This window comes from Cryptomeria japonica, unplaced genomic scaffold (assembly GCF_030272615.1).
Source record: "Cryptomeria japonica unplaced genomic scaffold, Sugi_1.0 HiC_scaffold_330, whole genome shotgun sequence".
NCBI lineage: Eukaryota > Viridiplantae > Streptophyta > Pinopsida > Cupressales > Cupressaceae > Cryptomeria > Cryptomeria japonica.
The window spans coordinates 137,501-161,342 of NW_026729152.1; the positions used below are offsets into that span (position 1 = coordinate 137,501).

Genomic DNA, 23,842 nt, shown 5'->3' on the forward strand with positions numbered 1-23,842 from the left:
ATGCGAGGCGAGGGATGCGGCGGGAAGGCCCCGACGGCTAAACGGAAGAGGCTGCAGGGCCGCCTCGGAATGGTCCAAGCATCGGATGCGATTGGGACGACTACCAGTGCCAACCCCTTATCCCGCGATGCGTCCGATACACAGATAGTTCCAAGGCGGCCGAGGAGCCTCACCGCATATCAATCGGGGTGCGAGGCGAGGGATGGGGCGGGAAGGCCCCAACGGCTAGACGGAAGAGGCTTCAGGGCCACCTCGGAATGGTCCAAGCATCGGACGCGCTTGGGGCGACTGCCAGTGCCAACCCCTTATCCCGCGATGCGTCCGATACACAGATGGTTCCAAGGCGGCCGAGGAGCCTCACCGCATAGCAATCGGGGGTGCGAGGCGAGGGATGGGGCGGGAAGGCCCCAACGGCTAGACGGAAGAGGCTTCAGGGCCGCCTAGGAATGGTCCAAGCATCGGACACGCTTGGGGCGACTACCAGTGACAGCCCCCTATCCCGCGATGCGTCCGATACGAAGATGGTTCCAAGGCGGCCGAGGAGCCTCACCGCATAGCAATCGGGGTGCGAGGTGGGGGATGCGGCGAGATGGCCCCAACGGCTAGACGGAAGAGGCCACAGGGCCGCGTCGGAATAGTCCAAGCATCGGACGCGCTTGGGGCGACTACCAGTGACAACCCCTTATCCCGCGATGCGTCCGATACGAAGATAGTTCCAAGGCGGCCGAGGAGCCTCACCGCATAGCAATCGGGGTGCGAGGTGGGGGATGCGGCGAGATGGCCCCAACGGCTAGACGGAAGAGGCTGCAGGGCCGCCTCGGAATAGTCCAAGCATCGGACGCGCTTGGGGCCACTACCAGTGACAACCCCTTATCCCGCGATGCGTCCGATACGAAGATAGTTCCAAGGCGGCCGAAGAGCCTCACCGCATAGCAATCGGGGTGCGAGGTGGGGGATGCGGCGAGATGGCCCCAACGGCTAGACGGAAGAGGCCACAGGGCCGCCTCGGAATAGTCCAAGCATCGGACGCGCTTGGGGCGACTACCAGTGACAACCCCTTATCCCGCGATGCGTCCGATACGAAGATAGTTCCCAGGCGGCCGAGGAGCCTCACCGCATAGCAATCGGGGTGCGAGGCGAGGGATGCGGCGAGATGGCCCCAAAGGCTAGACGGAAGAGGCTGCAGGGCTGCCTCGGAATAGTCCAAGCATCGGACGCGCTTGGGGCGACTACCACTGCCAACCCCTTATCCCGCGATGCGTCCGATACACAGATAGTTCCGAGGCGGCCGAGGAGGTGGGGGATGCAGCGAGATGGCCCCAACGGCTAGACGGAAGAGGCTGCAGGGCCGCCTCGGAATAGTCCAAGCATCGGACGCGCTTGGGGCGACTACCAGTGACAACCCCTTATCCCGCGATGCGTCCGATACACAGATAGTTCCGAGGCGGCCAAGGAGCCTCACCGCATAGCAATCGTGGTGCGAGGTGGGGGATGCGGCGAGATGGCCCCAACGGCTAGACGGAAGAGGCTGCAGGGCCGCCTCGGAATGGTCCAAGCATCGGATGCGCTTGGGGCGACTACCACTGCCAACCCCTTATCCCGCGATGCGTCCGATACACAGATAGTTCCAAGGCGGCCGAGGAGCCTCACAGCATAGCAATCAGGGTGCGAGGCGAGGGATGCGGCGAGAAAGCCCCAACGGCTAGAGGGAAGAGGCTTCAGGTCCGCCTCGGAATGGTCCAAGCATCGGACGCGCTTGGGGCGACTACCAGTGACAACCCCTTATCCCGCGACGCGTCCGATACACAGATAGTTCCAAGGCGGCCGAGGAGCCTCACCGCATAGCAATCGGGGTGCGAGGCGAGGGATGCGGCGAGAAGGACCCAACGGCTACACGGAAGAGGCTTCGGGGCCGCCTCGGAATGGTCCAAGCATCGGACGCGCTTGGGGCGACTACCAGTGACAACCCCTTATCCCACGACGCGTCCGATACACAGATAGTTCCAAGGCGGCCGAGGAGCCTCACCGCATAGCAATCGGGGTGCGAGGCGAGGGATGCGGCGAGAACGACCCAACGGCTACACGGAAGAGGCTTCGGGGCCGCCTCGGAATGGTCCAAGCATCGGACGCGCTTGGGGCGACTACCAGTGACAACCCCTTATCCCGCGACGCGTCCGATACACAGATAGTTCCAAGGCGGCCGAGGAGCCTCACCGCATAGCAATCGGGGTGCGAGGCGAGGGATGCGGCGAGAAGGACCCAACGGCTAGACGGAAGAGGCTTCGGGTCCGCCTCGGAATGGTCCAAGCATCGGACGCGCTTGGGGCGACTACCAGTGACAACCCCTTATCCCGCGACGCGTCCGATACACAGATAGTTCCAAGGCGGCCGAGGAGCCTCACCGCATAGCAATCGGGGTGCGAGGCGAGGGATGCGGCGAGAAGGACCCAACGGCTAGACGGAAGAGGCTTCGGGTCCGCCTCGGAATGGTCCAAGCATCGGACGCGCTTGGGGCGACTACCAGTGACAACCCCTTATCCCGCGACGCGTCCGATACACAGATAGTTCCAAGGCGGCCGAGGAGCCTCACCGCATAGCAATCGGGGTGCGAGGCGAGGGATGCGGCGAGAAGGACCCAACGGCTAGACGGAAGAGGCTTCGGGTCCGCCTCGGAATGGTCCAAGCATCGGACGCGCTTGGGGCGACTACCAGTGACAACCCCTTATCCCGCGACGCGTCCGATACACAGATAGTTCCGAGGCGGCCGAGGAGCCTCACCGCATAGCAATCGGGGTGCGAGGCGAAGGATGCGGCGAGAAGGACCCAACGGCTAGACGGAAGAGGCTTCGGGTCCGCCTCGGAATGGTCCAAGCATCGGACGCGCTTGGGGCGACTACCAGTGACAACCCCTTATCCCGCGACGCGTCCGATACACAGATAGTTCCAAGGCGGCCGAGGAGCCTCACCGCATAGCAATCGGGGTGCGAGGCGAGGGATGCGGCGAGAAGGACCCAACGGCTAGACGGAAGAGGCTTCAGGGCCGCCTCGGAATGGTCCAAGCATCGAACGCGCTTGGGGCGACTACCAGTGACAACCCCTTATCCCGCGACGCGTCCGATACACAGATAGTTCCGAGGCGGCCGAGGAGCCTCACCGCATAGCAATCGGGGTGCGAGGCGAGGGATGCGGCGAGAAGGACCCAACGGCTAGACGGAAGAGGCTTCAGGGCCGCCTCGGAATGGTCCAAGCATCGGACGCGCTTGGGGCGACTACCAGTGACAACCCCTTATCCCGCGACGCGTCCGATACACAGATAGTTCCGAGGCGGCCGAGGAGCCTCACCGCATAGCAATCGGGGTGCGAGGCGAGGGATGCGGCGAGAAGGACCCAACGGCTAGACGGAAGAGGCTTCAGGGCCGCCTCGGAATGGTCCAAGCATCGGACGCGCTTGGGGCGACTACCAATGACAACCCCTTATCCCGCGACGCGTCCGATACACAGATAGTTCCGAGGCGGCCGAGGAGCCTCACCGCATAGCAATCGGGGTGCGAGGCGAGGGATGCGGCGAGAAGGACCCAACGGCTAGACGGAAGAGGCTTCAGGGCCGCCTCGGAATGGTCCAAGCATCGGACGCGCTTGGGGCGACTACCAGTGACAACCCCTTATCCCGCGACGCGTCCGATACACAGATAGTTCCGAGGCGGCCGAGGAGCCTCACCGCATAGCAATCGGGGTGCGAGGCGAGGGATGCGGCGAGAAGGACCCAACGGCTAGACGGAAGAGGCTTCAGGGCCGCCTCGGAATGGTCCAAGCATCGGACGCGCTTGGGGCGACTACCGTTGCCAACCCCTTATCCCGCGATGCGTCTGATACACAGATAGTTCCGAGGCGGCCGAGGAGCCTCACCGCATAGCAATCGGGTTGCGAGGCAGATTATTGGGAAGGGAACCCCCTGGGATGCGGCTCAAGCAGTGCCCAAAGGGACTGGAATGCGGAATCACATCGAGAGACCCAAATGCTATACGAGGGCTCAAATCGAATTATCGATTTGGCCACGACATGGACGCATCGGAACGACTACCTTTGCCGAACCACTCGCAATTGCATCCATACCGAAACCAATAGACATTTCCGTTAGAGCCCTCGCATAGCATTCGGGAATCTCGCATGCCCCTCTAAATCGACCAATGCTGGCGCTCAATGAAAATCCGAGCGCTACCACCGTTCGAGCGCCAGCATTGGTCGAGTTAGAGGGGCACGGGGGAGAATGCTCCAGTCAACACCTCCCCTATATAAGTTATTTGTCCGATTCTCGCACAACCGTAGTCTGCCTCGTCGAATCAAACAACGGTCCCAGATTCCGACTTCCGTTCCGTAGAGACCCAAAAGCTAGATGGAGGCTCGCAAGAAAGAGAGTCGGCGCATAGCAATCGGGTTTCTCGAACGTTTAGGGACCGAGCTCACTTGCGGATAGGGCAAAATCCGCCAAGCAACCCAAAAGCTAGACGGGGGCTCGAATCGAATCGCCTAGGCGGCCACAACAACGACGTGTTGGATCGACTACCAGTGCCAAACCATTCAGCAAGACTAGTCTGTGTCGAGGCCGGATAGAGATTCTCAGAGAGCGCCCGCATAGCATTTAGGAGACCTGCCGCGTCCCTCACACTCGACAAATGGTGGTGCACGTTTATAAATCCGAGCGATCCCAACCCTTTCAAGCACCAACATCGGTCGAGATAGAGGGGCACGGAGGGGGCTGCGTGAGACAACACAGTCCCCTATATAAGTTATTTGTCCGATTCTCACACATCCGAAGAATGGTCATCAAATCGGACAACAGCCCAAACTTCCGACTTCCGTCCCAGAAAGCCCAAGAGCTATCTAAAACGTTCATGGCCGGAACTCGATCGCGGCTATACCAGTCCGCCAAGCAACCCAAAAGCTAGACTGGAGCTCTAGTCGAATCACCTCTGTGGCCATTGCAAGGACGTGTTGGAGCGACTACCATTGCCGAACCATTCCGCAGGTCGAGTCCATACCAAGGCCGCATAGAGATTCACGATGAGCTCCTGCATAGCAATCAGGAGACTTGCCGTGTCCATCACAATCGATAAATCCTGGTGCAAGATTTTTGCATCCGAGCGCTCCAACCAGTCGAGCACCAGCATCAATCGACATAAACGGGCACGGGGGGAGGATGCTCGAGAACACTACCTCCCCTATATAAGTTATTTGTCCGATTCTCAAGCAGCCGAAGTCTGGTCATCGAATCGGGTCAAAGACCACAACTTCCGACTTTACCCACAATGCAAGTCATCGAATCGAACATCGGCCCCCGAGTCGGACTCCATGCGTATGTCAGGTCATCGGACCCAAATTCCGCCTTCCTGCGCATGGCGGGCCATCAATATCAACTCGGTCATCGGACCCAAACTCCGCCTTTTTGCGTATGGCACGCCTTCAAATCGGTCATCGGACCCAAATTCCGCCTTCCTGTGCATGGCGGGCCATCAACATCAACTCGGTCATCGGACCCAAATTCCGCCTTTCTGCGCATGGCACGCCATCAACTCGGTCATCGGACCCAAATTCCGCCTTCCTGCGCATGGCAGGTCATCGGACACAAATTCAGACCTCGCCAATATGCCTACGTATCGAATCGGTCATCGGACCCAACTTCCGACTTCATCCATACTGTAGGGTCTTTGAGGTTGGCGCGGTGCGCTCAACCCAGGGAGTCGACCCATCGAAGCATACACCTCCCCTATATAAGCTATTTGTCCGATTCCCACACCTGTGTAGTTTGCACCTCTGACCAGGACATCGACCCCAACTTCCGAACTCGACTGCAACGACGGCACCAGCGCCTTGGTGCGCACCTTGCGACGCACAGTCCCAACATTCGCCTTCCTGCACATGGCAGGTCATCGGACCCAAATTCCGACCTCGCGAGTATGCCTACATATCGAATCGGTCATCGGACCCAACTTCCGACTTCATCCATACCGTAGGGTCTTTGAGGTTGGCGCGGTGCGCTCAACCCGGGGAGTCGACCCAACGAAGCATACACCTCCCCTATATAAGCTATTTGTCCGATTCCCACACCTGTGTAGTTTGCACCTCCGATCAAGACATCGACCCCAACTTCCGAACTCGCCTCCAACGACCGAACCAGCGCCTTGGTGCGCACCTTGCAACGCACAGTGCCAACATTCGCCTTCCTGCACGTGGCAGGTCATCGGACCCAAATTCCGACCTCGCGAGTATGCCTACATATCGAATCGGTCATCGGACCCAACTTCCGACTTCATCCATACCGTAGGGTCTTTGAGGTTGGCGCGGTGCGCTCAACCCGGGGAGTCGACCCAACGAAGCATACACCTCCCCTATATAAGCTATTTGTCCGATTCCCACACCTGTGTAGCTTGCACCTCCGATCAGGACATCGACCCCAACTTCCGAACTCGACTAAAAAGACCGCACCAGCGCCTTGGTGTGCACCTTGCAACGCACAGTGTCAACATTCGCCTTCCTGCACATGGCAGGTCATCGGACCCAAATTCCGACCTCATGAGCATACCTACTAATCGAATCGGTCATCGGACCCAACTTCCGACTTCATCCATACCGTAGGGTCTTTGAGGTTGGCGCGGTGCGCTCAACCTGGGGAGTCGACCCATCGAAGCATACACCTCCCCTATATAAGCTATTTGTCCGATTCCGACACCTGTGTAGTTTGCACCTCCGCTCAGGACATCGACCCCAACTTCCGAACTCGCCTGCAACGACCGAACCAGCGCCTTGGTGCGCACCAAAAGTGCGCACTTTTGGAGGGCACTTTTGTGCGCTCCAAAGGTGCGCACTTTTGGAGGGCACTTTTCTGCGCTCCAAAGGTGCGCACTTTTGGAGGGCACTTTTTGGAGGGCACTTTTCTGCGCTCCAAAGGTGCGCACTTTTGGAGGGCACTTTTTGGAGGGCACTTTTCTGCGCTCCAAAGGTGCGCACTTTTGGAGGGCACTTTTTGGAGGGCACTTTTCTGCGCTCCAAAGGTGCGCACTTTTGGAGGGCACTTTTTGGAGGGCACTTTTCTGCGCTCCAAAGGTGCGCACTTTTGGAGGGCACTTTTTGGAGGGCACTTTTCTGCGCTCCAAAGGTGCGCACTTTTGGAGGGCACTTTTTGGAGGGCACTTTTCTGCGCTCCAAAGGTGCGCACTTTTGGAGGGCACTTTTTGGAGGGCACTTTTCTGCGCTCCAAAGGTGCGCACTTTTGGAGGGCACTTTTTGGAGGGCACTTTTCTGCGCTCCAAAGGTGCGCACTTTTGGAGGGCACTTTTTGGAGGGCACTTTTCTGCGCTCCAAAGGTGCGCACTTTTGGAGGGCACTTTTTGGAGGGCACTTTTCTGCGCTCCAAAGGTGCGCACTTTTGGAGGGCACTTTTTGGAGGGCACTTTTCTGCGCTCCAAAGGTGCGCACTTTTGGAGGGCACTTTTATGCACTCCAAAGGTGCGCACTTTTGGAGGGCACTTTTCCTGTGCTCCAAAGGTGCACACCTAGGTGAGCACCTTCGACCACACCTTGTAGCACACCAAACTCTGACTTTCGACTTCATCCGCAATGCAGGGTCTTTGAGGTTGGCGCAATGCGCACAACCAGGGGAGTCGACCCATCAAACCCAACACCTCCCCTATATAAGCTATTTGTCTGATTCTCATACATGCGTAGCCTGCAGGAGCAATTAGGACATCGACCCCAACTTTCGGCTTCTAAACGAAAACAAGGTCTTTGAGGTTGGTGTAATGCGAACAACTAGGGGAGTCAACCCATCAAACCCAACACCTCCCCTATATAAGCTATTTGTCTGATTCTCATACATGTGTAGTCTACAGGAGCAATTAGGACATCGACCCCAACTTTTGACTTCTTAACGAAAACAAGGTCTTTGAGGTTGACGTAATGCGCACAACCAGGGGAGTCGACCCATCAAACCCAACACCTCCCCTATATAAGCTATTTGTCCGATTCTCATACATGTGTAGCCTGCAGGAGCCATTAGGACATTGACCCCAACTTTTGACTTCTTAACGAAAACAAGGTCTTTGAGGTTGGCGTAATGCGCACAACCAAGGGAGTTGACCCATCAAACCCAACACCTCCCCTATATAAGCTATTTGTCTGATTCTCATACATGTGTAGCCTGCAACAACGATTAGGACATCCACCCCAACTTCTGAATTCGTCTGCGTTGACCGCACCAAAGGTGCACGCCTTGGTGCTCACCAAAATCCGACTTCCGACTTCTTCTGCTATGCGGGGTCTTTGAGGTTGGCGCAGTGCGCACAACCAGGGGAGTCAACCCACCGAATGCAACACCTCCCCTATATAAGCTATTTGTCTGATTCTCATACATGCGTAGACTGCAGCAATGATTAGGACATCCACCCCAACTTTTGACTTCTTAAACAAGACAGGGTCTTTGAAGTTGGTGCAGTGCACACAACCAGGGGAGTCGACCCATCAAACGCAACACCTCCCCTATATAAAGCTATTTGTCCGATTCTCATACGTGTAGTCTGCAGCAGCGATTAGGACATCGACCCCAACTTCCGAATTCGTTTGCATTGACCGCACCAAAGGTGCACGCCTTGGTGTGCACCCTGGAGTGCACTTTGGTGCTCACCTCGGTGCACACTTTGGTGTGCACCTCGGTGTGCACCAAAGGTGCGCACCTTGGAGCGCACCAAAGGTGTACACTTTGGAGCGCACCACATAGGGTCTTTGAGAGGTTGGCGCAGTGCGCACACCAAGGTGGGTGTTGAGGTGCGTGCCGAGGTGGGTGGGTGCTAGGGTGCGCTCCATGGTGGGTGCCAGGGTGGGTGCGTGCTAGGGTGGATTCCAAAGAGGGTCATAGGGTGGGTGCCAAGGTGGGTTGGTGATATAGTGGGTTCAAAGGTGGGTACTAGGGTGGGTTCCAAGGTGGGTCACAAGTTGGGTGCCAGGATGCGTGGGTGTTAGGTTGGGTGCCAAGGTGGGCTCCTGCGTGGGTGGGTGCTAGGGTGGGTTTCAAGGTGGACGCGAGGGCGGGTGCCAAGGTGGGTAACAAGTTGGGTGTTAGGATGGGTGAGTGCTAGAGTGGGTGCCAAGGTGGGTGGGTGCTAAGGTGGATGCCAAGGTGGTTCACAGGGTGGGTGGGTTCTAGGGTGAGTTCCAAGGTGGGTCACAGGTTCAGTGCTAGGGTGGGTGTCAAGGCGGGTGTCGAGGTGCCTGGGTGCTAGGGTGTGGATGCCAATGTGGGTCATAGGGTGGGTACTAGGGTGGGCTGCAATGTGGGTGCCAAGGTGGGTAACATGCTCGGTGGGTTCTAAATTGGGTGCCAGGGTGGGTGTGCACCCACCTTGCCCGAGGTGGGTGCCAAGGTGCCAGTGTGGGTGGGTGCTAAGGTGGATGCCAAGGTGGGTGAGAAGGTGGGTGATAGGTTGAGTGGTAGGATGGGTGGGTGCCAAGATGGGTCACAGGGTGGGTGCAAGGGTGGGTAGGTGCTAGGGTTGGTGTCAGGGTGGGTGGGTGCTAGGTTGGGTTCCAAGGTGGGTGCGAGGGTGAGTGTCAAGGTGGGTCACAGGTTAGGTGCTAGGATGGGTGAGTGCTAGGGTGCAAAGGTGCCAGGGTGGGTGCTAGGATGGGTCGATGCTAGGGTGAGTGGCAAGGTGGGTCCACAAGTGTCAAGGTGGGTGCCGAGGTGGGTGCCAAGTCGGCGACTGCTATGGTGGATGCCAAGGTGGGTCACGGGGTGGGTGCCAAGTTGCTAGGTTGGGTTCCAAGGTGGGTGCCAACGTGGGTGCTAGGGTGCGTGGGTTAAAGGGTGTGTCACAACGTGGGTGCCAGGATGGGTGCGCACCCACACTGGCCAAGACGGGTGCGGGTGCAAGGTTGGGTTCCAAGCCCGGTCACAGGCTGGGTGCTAGGATGGGTGGGTGCCAAGGTGGGCACCAGGGTGGGTGCACCCACCCTGGCCAAGGTGGGTCACGGGGTGGGTCCTAGGGTGGGTAACGGGGTGGGTACTAAGGTGCGTGCCAAGGTGGGTCATAGGGTGGGTGCCAAGGTGGGCACCAGGGTGGGTGTGCACCAACCCTAGCCAGGGTAGGTCACGGGGTGGTTGTCGGGGTGGGCGTCAAGGAGCCAAGGTGGGTGGCAAGTAGCCAAGTTGCGTGCCAAGGTGGGTGTCGGGGTGGGTGCCAAGGATCCAAGGTGGGTGCCAAGGAACCAAGGTGGGTGTCTGGGTGGGTGCCGAGGTGGGAGCCAGGGTGGGTCCCAAGGTGAGTGCAAAGGTGGGTGCCAGGGTCAAGGTGAGTGCCAATGTGGGTTCCAAGGTGCCAGGGTCAGGGTGAGTGCCAATGTGGGTTCAAAGGTGCTAAGTTGGGTGCGAGGTTGGGTGCGAGGGTGGGTGGGTGCCAAGGTGTGCTAGGTGGAAGCCCGGGTGGGTCGGCATCCCATGGGTGTCGAGTTGGGTGCCTGATGGGTGCTTCTTGTCAAGTTTTAGTCGTCGGGACTCATTTCGAGCCTTAGAGGTCGTTTCTTGTCCGGTTGCCCTGTCTTCGACCTGGGAACCCAATTTTGGTCCTCGGGTCCCATTTTTTTTTGTCTCGCATCCCACTTTTGGCCTGTGGCCTTTTCGGGGTCGATTCTCGTTTTGGGCATCAGAGCATGTTTCTTCTCCTAAAACCCAATATTTGTTTATTAAGTCTCGGAACACATTTTTGTTCTCGTGGACCCATCATGGGTCTTGGAACGCATTTGTGGTCCTTGGGTCCCATTTTGCATCCCGAAACTTGTGTTTTGGTGCTTGATCCCTATTTTGGGTGCCCACCTTGCACCAAGTGCGCACCCGGGGCAAACCGAGCGCCTTGGTGCACCGGGGCAAGATCGAGCGTGCACCCGAGGCGCCCCGAACATGCACCAAGGTGCACTCGGCCCACATGTGAGCGCAGGTCGTTGCGCCCGAGGTGGTGTGTGGGCACCGCGTTGCAGACGGGACACTGCACGCACACGACGCCCCCTCCAGGTGCACGCACGTAGGCCGGGCCGGGTGCACACCCGACGCCCTAGCAAGGTGCGCGCACCCGGGCAGGGCTCACACTTGGCGAACGGGGCGCACTTCGCGAGGGAGGGTGTGCACCTCGACGGGGGTGGGTGGCCGGGGTGGATTCGCACGTGGGTCGCGGTTTGCTAAGTACACACTGCGACAAGCTCATAACGGGTGCGATCATACCAGCGTTAGTGCACCGGATCCCATCAGAACTCCGCAGTTAAGCGCGCTTGGGCCGGAGTAGTACTGGGATGGGTGACCTCCCGGGAAGTCCCGGTGTTGCACCCTTTTTTAGTTTTTCGCCGGGCGTCGCAATGCTATTTGAATAAACCTTTTGCCCGTTTGCGTTCTCGTCGGGGCCGGGCCGGGCCGGGGTGCGCTGCCCGCACTACCGCGCGCGCGGGGGCGACACCGAGCGCGCACCCGAGGCGCCCCGAGCACACAGGCCACGGTGCAACCCGGGCGTTGTGCGCGCACCCCGGTGCGCCCGAGGTGCTGCGCGCGCACCCAGGTGAAATCGGTGTGCACCTCGGCCAGTGCGCGCTCGGTCGAGTCGCGCACGTTGGCCAAGGTGCACGGTGATGTTTCTTACTCTAAGGTTCCGCACCAGACGCCCGGGACAGGTGAGCGAAGCTGGGCGGGGCCGGGTGCGCGGCCGGGGCAGGTGCACGCAGCTGGAGAGAGCTTTGGAGCACACTTCGGAGCGCACCAATGATGCGCTCCATTCAAAAGTTTCCTGAAAAGGCAAAAAAAGTTGAGATTATAGAATTTCCCACTTGAGAGATTGTAAAAAAAAAAAATTTAAAATGAAGGAAACGCGGGTGCCAAGGTGTGCGCAGCCCAGCCAAGGTGTGCGCACCAAGGCGCCCACCCTGGCGAAGGTGCACGCAAGGTGCGCACCCGAGGCAAACCGGACAATTAACCCAACTTTCGACTTCGCGCGCACCTTGGAGCGCACTTCGGAGCGCTCCTTGGTGCGCACCAATCTTGGGCACCTCGGAGTGCACCATGGCGCCCACCAAGGTGCGCACCCGGGGCAAACCGAGCTCCGACTTCGTGCGCACCTTGGAGCGCACGAAAGGTGCGCACCATGGCGCCCACCAAGGTGCGCAGCCCAGCCAAGGCGTGCGCATCAAGGTGCGCACCCTGGCGAAGGTGCGCACCCGGGGCAAACCGAGCTCCGACTTCGTGCGCACCTTGGAGCGCACAAAAGGTGCGCAACCCAGCCAAGGTGTGCGCACCCCGGTCAAACCGAGCTCCGAATCGTGCGCACCAGAGGTGCACGCCATCGTGCGCACCTTGGAGCACACTTCGGAGCCCTCCTTGGTGCGCGCCGATGTTGCGCACCTCGGAGCGCACCCGGGGAAAACAATGCAATTAACCCGACTTTCGACTTCGTGGGCACCTCGGAGCGCTCTCGGGTTCGCACCTCGGAGCACACCGAGGTGCGCACCTTTGATGCGCTGCCTTCACCAATTTCCAGAAAAGGCAAGAAAACATTGAGAAGGTGTGCGCACCGAGGTGCCCACCCTGGCGAAGGTGCACGCGAGGTGCGCACCCGGGGCAAACCGGGCTCCGACTTCGTGCACGCCGCACCTTGGAGCACACTTCGGAGCGCTCCTTGGTGCGCACCAGGGCGCGCAACCCAGCCGAGGTGCCCACCCCGGCGAAGGTGCACGCGAGGTGCGCACCCGGGGCAAACCGGGCTCCGACTTCGTGCACGCCATGGTGCCCACCGCGGCGAAGGTGCACGCGAGGTGCGCACCCGGGGCAAACCGGGCTCCGACTTCGTGCACGCCGCACCTTGGAGCACACTTCGGAGCGCTCCTTGGTGCGCACCATGGTGCCCACCAGGGCGCGCAACCCCGCCGAAGGTGCACGCGAGGTGCGCACCCGGGGCAAACCGGGCTCCGACTTCGTGCACGCCGCACCTTGGAGCACACTTCGGAGCGCTCCTTGGTGCGCACCATGGTGCCCACCAGGGCGCGCAACCCCGCCGAAGGTGCACGCGAGGTGCGCACCCGGGGCAAACCGGGCTCCGACTTCGTGCACGCCATGGTGCGCACCGCGGCGAAGGTGCGCACCCGGGGCAAACCGGGCTCCGACTTCGTGCACGCCGCACCTTGGAGCACACTTCGGAGCGCTCCTTGGTGCGCACCAGGGCGCGCAACCCAGCCGAGGTGCCCACCCCGGCGAAGGTGCACGCGAGGTGCGTACCCGGGGCAAACCGGGCTCCGACTTCGTGCACGCCGCACCTTGGAGCACACTTCGGAGCGCTCCTTGGTGCGCACCATGGTGCCCACCAGGCCGCGCAACCCAGCCAAGGTGTGCGCACCAAGGTGCACGCGAGGTGCGCACCCGGGGCAAACCGGGGTCCGACTTCGTGCACGCCGCACCTTGGAGCACACATCGGGGCGCTCCCGGGTTCGCACCGGCGTTGCGCACCGTGGTGGGCACCTCGGAGCACACCAAGGTGGGCAGCGAGGTGCGCACCTTTGATGCGATGCCTTCACTAATTTCCATAAAAGGCAAAAAAAAAACGAGATTTTAAAATTTCCGTTTTGAAAGATAGTGAGAAAAAGGGAATGCTGGTGCCATCTTGAGCCCGCCCTGGTGCGCAGCCCAGCCAAGGTGTGCGCACCAAGGTGCCCACCCTGGCGAAGGTGCGCGCCCGGGCAATTAACCCAACTTCCAACTTCGCGCGCGCCAGGGTGGGAGCGCACCCAACAACCGGGCCTGGGAAGAGCCAATGCGAGAAACCCCACCAAACGCTCTGACAAAAAAAGAGGGGGCGCTCCAGTAACCCCGCTTCGGAGCGCACCCTGGGCAAACCCAGCCAAGGTGCCCACCCCGGCCAAGGTGCAGGCGAGGTGCGCACCCGGGGCAAACCGGGCTCCGACAACGTGCACGCCGCACCTTGGAGCACACTTCGTAGCGCTCCCGGGTGCGCACCTCAGAGCACACCAAGGTGGGCAGCGAGGTGCGCACCTTTGATGCGCTGCCTTCACTAATTTCCAGAAAAGGCAAAAAAAAAAGGAGATTTTAAAATTTCCGTTTTGAAAGATAGTGAAAAAAACGGAACGCGCGTGCCATCTTGAGCCCGCCCTGGTGCGCAGCCCAGGTAAGGTGCCCACCCTGGCAAAGGTGCGCACCCGGGCAATTAACCCTACTTCCGACTTCGTGCGCGCCAGGGTGGCAACCGGGCCTCGGAAGAGCCAATGCGAGAAACCCCACCAAACGCTCCGACAAAAAAAGAGGCGGCGCTCCAATAACCCCGCTTCGGAGCGCAGCCGGGGCAAACCCAGCCAAGGTGCCCACCCCGACGAAGGTGCACGCGAGGTGCGCACCCGGGGCAAACCGGGCTCCGACAACGTGCACGCAGCACCTTGGAGCACACTTCGAAGCACTCCCGGGTGCCCACCGGCGTTGCGCACCGTGGTGGGCAGCGAGGTGCGCACCTTTGATGCGCTGCCTTCACTAATTTCCAGAAAAAGGCAAAAAAAAATGAGATTTTAAAATTTCCGTTTTGAAAGATAGTGAAAAAAAAGGAACGCGGGTGCCATCTTGAGCCCGCCCTGGTGCGCAGCCCAGGCAAGGCATGCGCACCAAGGTGCCCACCCGAGGTGCACACCCGGGGCAAACCGGGCTCCGACTTCGTGCAGGCCGCACCTTGGAGCACACTTCGGAGCGCTCCTTGGTGCGCACCATGGTGCCCACCAGGGCGCGCAACCCAGCCAAGGTCTGCACACCAAGGTGCCCACCCCGGCGAAGGTGCACGCGAGGTGCGCACCCGGGGCAAACCGGGCTCCGACTTCGTGCACGCCATGGTGCCCACCGCGGCGAAGGTGCACGCGAGGTGCGCACCCGGGGCAAACCGGGCTCCGACTTCGTGCACGCCGCACCTTGGAGCACACTTCGGAGCGCTCCTTGGTGCGCACCATGGTGCCCACCAGGGCGCGCAACCCAGCCAAGGTGTGCGCACCAAGGTGCACGCGAGGTGCGCACCCGGGGCAAACCGGGGTCCGACTTCGTGCACGCCGCACCTTGGAGCACACATCGGAGCGCTCCCAGGTTCGCACCAGCGTTGCGCACCTTTGATGCGCTGCCTTCACTAATTTCCAGAAAAGGCAAAAAAAAACGATATTTTAAAATTTCCGTTCTGAAAGATAGTGAAAAAAACGGAACGCGGGTGCCATCTTGAGCCCTTCCTGGTGCGCAGCCCAGGCAAGTTGTGCGCACCAAGGTGCCCACCCTGGCGGAGGTGCGCGCCCGGGGCAAACCGGGCTCCGACTTCGTGCACTGCATGGTGCCCACCAAGGCGCGCAACCCAGCCAAGGTGCCCACCGCAGCGAAGGTGCACGCGAGGTGCACACCCGGGGCAAACCGGGCTCCGACTTCGTGCACGCCGCACCTTGGAGCACACTTCAGAGCGCTCCTTGGTGCGCACCAGGGCGCGCAACCCAGCCGAGGTGCCCACCCCGGCGAAGGTGCACGCGAGGTGCGCACCCGGGGCAAACCGGGCTCCGACTTCGTGCACGCCATGGTGCCCACCGCGGCGAAGGTGCGCACCCGGGGCAAACCGGGCTCCGACTTCGTGCACGCCGCACCTTGGAGCACACTTCGGAGCGCTCCTTGGTGCGCACCATGGTGCCCACCAGGCCGCGCAACCCAGCCAAGGTGTGCGCACCAAGGTGCACGCGAGGTGCGCACCCGGGGCAAACCGGGGTCCGACTTCGTGCACGCCGCACCTTGGAGCACACATCGGGGCGCTCCCGGGTTCGCACCGGCGTTGCGCACCGTGGTGGGCACCTCGGAGCACACCAAGGTGGGCAGCGAGGTGCGCACCTTTGATGCGATGCCTTCACTAATTTCCATAAAAGGCAAAAAAAAAACGAGATTTTAAAATTTCCGTTTTGAAAGATAGTGAGAAAAAGGGAATGCTGGTGCCATCTTGAGCCCGCCCTGGTGCGCAGCCCAGCCAAGGTTTGCGCACCAAGGTGCCCACCCTGGCGAAGGTGCGCGCCCGGGCAATTAACCCAACTTCCAACTTCGCGCGCGCCAGGGTGGGAGCGCACCCAACAACCGGGCCTGGGAAGAGCCAATGCGAGAAACCCCACCAAACTCTCTGACAAAAAAAGAGGGGGCGCTCCAGTAACCCCGCTTCGGAGCGCACCCTGGGCAAACCCAGCCAAGGTGCCCACCCCGGCCAAGGTGCAGGCGAGGTGCGCACCCGGGGCAAACCGGGCTCCGACAACGTGCACGCCGCACCTTGGAGCACACTTCGTAGCGCTCCCGGGTGCGCACCTCAGAGCACACCAAGGTGGGCAGCGAGGTGCGCACCTTTGATGCGCTGCCTTCACTAATTTCCAGAAAAGGCAAAAAAAAAAGGAGATTTTAAAATTTCCGTTTTGAAAGATAGTGAAAAAAACGGAACGCGCGTGCCATCTTGAGCCCGCCCTGGTGCGCAGCCCAGGTAAGGTGCCACCCTGGCAAAGGTGCGCACCCGGGCAATTAACCCTACTTCCGACTTCGTGCGCGCCAGGGTGGCAACCGGGCCTCGGAAGAGCCAATGCGAGAAACCCCACCAAACGCTCCGACAAAAAAAGAGGCGGCGCTCCAATAACCCCGCTTCGGAGCGCAGCCGGGGCAAACCAAGCCAAGGTGCCCACCCCGACGAAGGTGCACGCGAGGTGCGCACCCGGGGCAAACCGGGCTCCGACAACGTGCACGCAACACCTTGGAGCACACTTCGAAGCACTCCCGGGTGCCCACCGGCGTTGCGCACCGTGGTGGGCAGCGAGGTGCGCACCTTTGATGCGCTGCCTTCACTAATTTCCAGAAAAAGGCAAAAAAAAATGAGATTTTAAAATTTCCGTTTTGAAAGATAGTGAAAAAAAAGGAACGCGGGTGCCATCTTGAGCCCGCCCTGGTGCGCAGCCCAGGCAAGGCATGCGCACCAAGGTGCCCACCCGAGGTGCACACCCGGGGCAAACCGGGCTCCGACTTCGTGCAGGCCGCACCTTGGAGCACACTTCGGAGCGCTCCTTGGTGCGCACCATGGTGCCCACCAGGGCGCACCCGGGGCAAACCGGGCTCCGACTTTGTGCACGCCGCACCTTGGAGCACACATCGGAGCGCTCCCAGGTTCGCACCAGCGTTGCGCACCTTTGATGCGCTGCCTTCACTAATTTCCAGAAAAGGCAAAAAAAAACGATATTTTAAAATTTCCGTTCTGAAAGATAGTGAAAAAAACGGAACGCGGGTGCCATCTTGAGCCCTTCCTGGTGCGCAGCCCAGGCAAGTTGTGCGCACCAAGGTGCCCACCCTGGCGGAGGTGCGCGCCCGGGGCAAACCGGGCTCCGACTTCGTGCACTGCATGGTGCCCACCAAGGCGCGCAACCCAGCCAAGGTGCCCACCGCAGCGAAGGTGCACGCGAGGTGCGCACCCGAGGTGCACACCCGGGGCAAACCGGGCTCCGACTTCGTGCACGCCGCACCTTGGAGCACACTTCAGAGCGCTCCTTGGTACGCACCAGGGCGCGCAACCCAGCCAAGGTGCTCACCCCGGCGAAGGTGCACGCGAGGTGCGCACCCGGGGCAAACCGGGCTCGGACTTCGTGCACGCCGCACCTTGGAGCACACATCGGAGCGCTCCCGGGTTCGCACCAGCATTGCGCACCTTTGATGCGCTGCCTTCACTAATTTCCAGAAAAGGCAAAAAAAAGAAAAAAATGAGATTTTAAAATTTCCGTTTTGAAAGATAGTGAAAAAAACGGAACGCGGGTGCCATCTTGAGCCCGCCCTGGTGTGCAGCCCAGGCAAGTTGTGCGCACCAAGGCACCCACCCTGGCCAAGGTGGGTCACGGGGTGGGTCCTAGGGTGGGTAACGGGGTGGGTACTAAGGTGCGTGCCAAGGTGGGTCATAGGGTGGGTGCCAAGGTGGGCACCAGGGTGGGTGTGCACCAACCCTAGCCAGGGTAGGTCACGGGGTGGTTGTCGGGGTGGGCGTCAAGGAGCCAAGATGGGTGGCAAGTAGCCAAGTTGCGTGCCAAGGTGGGTGTCGGGGTGGGTGCCAAGGATCCAAGGTGGGTGCCAAGGAACCAAGGTGGGTGTCTGGGTGGGTGCCGAGGTGGGAGCCAGGGTGGGTCCCAAGGTGAGTGCAAAGGTGGGTGCCAGGGTCAAGGTGAGTGCCAATGTGGGTTCCAAGGTGCCAGGGTCAGGGTGAGTGCCAATGTGGGTTCAAAGGTGCTAAGTTGGGTGCGAGGTTGGGTGCGAGGGTGGGTGGGTGCCAAGGTGTGCTAGGTGGAAGCCCGGGTGGGTCGGCATCCCATGGGTGTCGAGTTGGGTGCCTGATGGGTGCTTCTTGTCAAGTTTTAGTCGCCGGGACTCATTTCGAGCCTTAGAGGTCGTTTCTTGTCCGGTTGCCCTGTCTTCGACCTGGGAACCCAATTTTGGTCCTCGGGTCCCATTTTTTTTTGTCTCGCATCCCACTTTTGGCCTGTGGCCTTTTCGGGGTCGATTCTCGTTTTGGGCATCAGAGCATGTTTCTTCTCCTAAAACCCAATATTTGTTTATTAAGTCTCGGAACACATTTTTGTTCTCGTGGACCCATCATGGGTCTTGGAACGCATTTGTGGTCCTTGGGTCCCATTTTGCATCCCGAAACTTGTGTTTTGGTTGTGTTTTGGTGCTTGATCCCTATTTTGGGTGCCCACCTTGCACCAAGTGCGCACCCGGGGCAAACCGAGCGCCTTGGTGCACCGGGGCAAGATCGAGCGTGCACCCGAGGCGCCCCGAACATGCACCAAGGTGCACTCGGCCCACATGTGAGCGCAGGTCGTTGCGCCCGAGGTGGTGTGTGGGCACCGCGTTGCAGACGGGACACTGCACGCACACGACGCCCCCTCCAGGTGCACGCACGTAGGCCGGGCCGGGTGCACACCCGACGCCCTAGCAAGGTGCGCGCACCCGGGCAGGGCTCACACTTGGCGAACGGGGCGCACTTCGCGAGGGAGGGTGTGCACCTCGACGGGGGTGGGTGGCCGGGGTGGATTCGCACGTGGGTCGCGGTTTGCTAAGTACACACTGCGACAAGCTCATAACGGGTGCGATCATACCAGCGTTAGTGCACCGGATCCCATCAGAACTCCGCAGTTAAGCGCGCTTGGGCCGGAGTAGTACTGGGATGGGTGACCTCCCGGGAAGTCCCGGTGTTGCACCCTTTTTTAGTTTTTCGCCGGGCGTCGCAATGCTATTTGAATAAACCTTTTGCCCGTTTGCGTTCTCGTCGGGGCCGGGCCGGGCCGGGGTGCGCTGCCCGCACTACCGCGCGCGCGGGGGCGACACCGAGCGCGCACCCGAGGCGCCCCGAGCACACAGGCCACGGTGCAACCCGGGCGTTGTGCGCGCACCCCGGTGCGCCCGAGGTGCTGCGCGCGCACCCAGGTGAAATCGGTGTGCACCTCGGCCAGTGCGCGCTCGGTCGAGTCGCGCACGTTGGCCAAGGTGCACGGTGATGTTTCTTACTCTAAGGTTCCGCACCAGACGCCCGGGACAGGTGAGCGAAGCTGGGCGGGGCCGGGTGCGCGGCCGGGGCAGGTGCACGCAGCTGGAGAGAGCTTTGGAGCACACTTCGGAGCGCACCAATGATGCGCTCCATTCAAAAGTTTCCTGAAAAGGCAAAAAAAGTTGAGATTATAGAATTTCCCACTTGAGAGATTGTAAAAAAAAAAAATTTAAAATGAAGGAAACGCGGGTGCCAAGGTGTGCGCAGCCCAGCCAAGGTGTGCGCACCAAGGCGCCCACCCTGGCGAAGGTGCACGCAAGGTGCGCACCCGAGGCAAACCGGACAATTAACCCAACTTTCGACTTCGCGCGCACCTTGGAGCGCACTTCGGAGCGCTCCTTGGTGCGCACCAATCTTGGGCACCTCGGAGTGCACCATGGCGCCCACCAAGGTGCGCACCCGGGGCAAACCGAGCTCCGACTTCGTGCGCACCTTGGAGCGCACGAAAGGTGCGCACCATGGCGCCCACCAAGGTGCGCAGCCCAGCCAAGGCGTGCGCATCAAGGTGCGCACCCTGGCGAAGGTGCGCACCCGGGGCAAACCGAGCTCCGACTTCGTGCGCACCTTGGAGCGCACAAAAGGTGCGCAACCCAGCCAAGGTGTGCGCACCCCGGTCAAACCGAGCTCCGAATCGTGCGCACCAGAGGTGCACGCCATCGTGCGCACCTTGGAGCACACTTCGGAGCCCTCCTTGGTGCGCGCCGATGTTGCGCACCTCGGAGCGCACCCGGGGAAAACAATGCAATTAACCCGACTTTCGACTTCGTGGGCACCTCGGAGCGCTCTCGGGTTCGCACCTCGGAGCACACCGAGGTGCGCACCTTTGATGCGCTGCCTTCACCAATTTCCAGAAAAGGCAAGAAAACATTGAGAAGGTGTGCGCACCGAGGTGCCCACCCTGGCGAAGGTGCACGCGAGGTGCGCACCCGGGGCAAACCGGGCTCCGACTTCGTGCACGCCGCACCTTGGAGCACACTTCGGAGCGCTCCTTGGTGCGCACCAGGGCGCGCAACCCAGCCGAGGTGCCCACCCCGGCGAAGGTGCACGCGAGGTGCGCACCCGGGGCAAACCGGGCTCCGACTTCGTGCACGCCATGGTGCCCACCGCGGCGAAGGTGCACGCGAGGTGCGCACCCGGGGCAAACCGGGCTCCGACTTCGTGCACGCCGCACCTTGGAGCACACTTCGGAGCGCTCCTTGGTGCGCACCATGGTGCCCACCAGGGCGCGCAACCCCGCCGAAGGTGCACGCGAGGTGCGCACCCGGGGCAAACCGGGCTCCGACTTCGTGCACGCCGCACCTTGGAGCACACTTCGGAGCGCTCCTTGGTGCGCACCATGGTGCCCACCAGGGCGCGCAACCCCGCCGAAGGTGCACGCGAGGTGCGCACCCGGGGCAAACCGGGCTCCGACTTCGTGCACGCCATGGTGCGCACCGCGGCGAAGGTGCGCACCCGGGGCAAACCGGGCTCCGACTTCGTGCACGCCGCACCTTGGAGCACACTTCGGAGCGCTCCTTGGTGCGCACCAGGGCGCGCAACCCAGCCGAGGTGCCCACCCCGGCGAAGGTGCACGCGAGGTGCGTACCCGGGGCAAACCGGGCTCCGACTTCGTGCACGCCGCACCTTGGAGCACACTTCGGAGCGCTCCTTGGTGCGCACCATGGTGCCCACCAGGCCGCGCAACCCAGCCAAGGTGTGCGCACCAAGGTGCACGCGAGGTGCGCACCCGGGGCAAACCGGGGTCCGACTTCGTGCACGCCGCACCTTGGAGCACACATCGGGGCGCTCCCGGGTTCGCACCGGCGTTGCGCACCGTGGTGGGCACCTCGGAGCACACCAAGGTGGGCAGCGAGGTGCGCACCTTTGATGCGATGCCTTCACTAATTTCCATAAAAGGCAAAAAAAAAACGAGATTTTAAAATTTCCGTTTTGAAAGATAGTGAGAAAAAGGGAATGCTGGTGCCATCTTGAGCCCGCCCTGGTGCGCAGCCCAGCCAAGGTGTGCGCACCAAGGTGCCCACCCTGGCGAAGGTGCGCGCCCGGGCAATTAACCCAACTTCCAACTTCGCGCGCGCCAGGGTGGGAGCGCACCCAACAACCGGGCCTGGGAAGAGCCAATGCGAGAAACCCCACCAAACGCTCTGACAAAAAAAGAGGGGGCGCTCCAGTAACCCCGCTTCGGAGCGCACCCTGGGCAAACCCAGCCAAGGTGCCCACCCCGGCCAAGGTGCAGGCGAGGTGCGCACCCGGGGCAAACCGGGCTCCGACAACGTGCACGCCGCACCTTGGAGCACACTTCGTAGCGCTCCCGGGTGCGCACCTCAGAGCACACCAAGGTGGGCAGCGAGGTGCGCACCTTTGATGCGCTGCCTTCACTAATTTCCAGAAAAGGCAAAAAAAAAAGGAGATTTTAAAATTTCCGTTTTGAAAGATAGTGAAAAAAACGGAACGCGCGTGCCATCTTGAGCCCGCCCTGGTGCGCAGCCCAGGTAAGGTGCCCACCCTGGCAAAGGTGCGCACCCGGGCAATTAACCCTACTTCCGACTTCGTGCGCGCCAGGGTGGCAACCGGGCCTCGGAAGAGCCAATGCGAGAAACCCCACCAAACGCTCCGACAAAAAAAGAGGCGGCGCTCCAATAACCCCGCTTCGGAGCGCAGCCGGGGCAAACCCAGCCAAGGTGCCCACCCCGACGAAGGTGCACGCGAGGTGCGCACCCGGGGCAAACCGGGCTCCGACAACGTGCACGCAGCACCTTGGAGCACACTTCGAAGCACTCCCGGGTGCCCACCGGCGTTGCGCACCGTGGTGGGCAGCGAGGTGCGCACCTTTGATGCGCTGCCTTCACTAATTTCCAGAAAAAGGCAAAAAAAAATGAGATTTTAAAATTTCCGTTTTGAAAGATAGTGAAAAAAAAGGAACGCGGGTGCCATCTTGAGCCCGCCCTGGTGCGCAGCCCAGGCAAGGCATGCGCACCAAGGTGCCCACCCGAGGTGCACACCCGGGGCAAACCGGGCTCCGACTTCGTGCAGGCCGCACCTTGGAGCACACTTCGGAGCGCTCCTTGGTGCGCACCATGGTGCCCACCAGGGCGCGCAACCCAGCCAAGGTCTGCACACCAAGGTGCCCACCCCGGCGAAGGTGCACGCGAGGTGCGCACCCGGGGCAAACCGGGCTCCGACTTCGTGCACGCCATGGTGCCCACCGCGGCGAAGGTGCACGCGAGGTGCGCACCCGGGGCAAACCGGGCTCCGACTTCGTGCACGCCGCACCTTGGAGCACACTTCGGAGCGCTCCTTGGTGCGCACCATGGTGCCCACCAGGGCGCGCAACCCAGCCAAGGTGTGCGCACCAAGGTGCACGCGAGGTGCGCACCCGGGGCAAACCGGGGTCCGACTTCGTGCACGCCGCACCTTGGAGCACACATCGGAGCGCTCCCAGGTTCGCACCAGCGTTGCGCACCTTTGATGCGCTGCCTTCACTAATTTCCAGAAAAGGCAAAAAAAAACGATATTTTAAAATTTCCGTTCTGAAAGATAGTGAAAAAAACGGAACGCGGGTGCCATCTTGAGCCCTTCCTGGTGCGCAGCCCAGGCAAGTTGTGCGCACCAAGGTGCCCACCCTGGCGGAGGTGCGCGCCCGGGGCAAACCGGGCTCCGACTTCGTGCACTGCATGGTGCCCACCAAGGCGCGCAACCCAGCCAAGGTGCCCACCGCAGCGAAGGTGCACGCGAGGTGCACACCCGGGGCAAACCGGGCTCCGACTTCGTGCACAGCCGCACCTTGGAGCACACTTCAGAGCGCTCCTTGGTGCGCACCAGGGCGCGCAACCCAGCCGAGGTGCCCACCCCGGCGAAGGTGCACGCGAGGTGCGCACCCGGGGCAAACCGGGCTCCGACTTCGTGCACGCCATGGTGCCCACCGCGGCGAAGGTGCGCACCCGGGGCAAACCGGGCTCCGACTTCGTGCACGCCGCACCTTGGAGCACACTTCGGAGCGCTCCTTGGTGCGCACCATGGTGCCCACCAGGCCGCGCAACCCAGCCAAGGTGTGCGCACCAAGGTGCACGCGAGGTGCGCACCCGGGGCAAACCGGGGTCCGACTTCGTGCACGCCGCACCTTGGAGCACACATCGGGGCGCTCCCGGGTTCGCACCGGCGTTGCGCACCGTGGTGGGCACCTCGGAGCACACCAAGGT

At 61.2% G+C, this 23,842-nt stretch overlaps 2 non-coding genes across 2 annotated transcripts; both read left to right on the plus strand.

Moving 5' to 3' along the window:
- Positions 1-11,249: 11,249 nt before the first annotated feature.
- LOC131870446 (5S ribosomal RNA) lies at positions 11,250-11,368 on the plus strand. The gene has a single exon (XR_009368756.1). It is a non-coding gene; the product is annotated as a 5S ribosomal RNA (ribosomal RNA).
- Positions 11,369-19,183: 7,815 nt separating this feature from the next.
- On the plus strand, positions 19,184-19,302 carry LOC131870447 (5S ribosomal RNA). The gene has a single exon (XR_009368757.1). It is a non-coding gene; the product is annotated as a 5S ribosomal RNA (ribosomal RNA).
- The last annotated feature ends 4,540 nt before the right edge of the window (positions 19,303-23,842 follow it).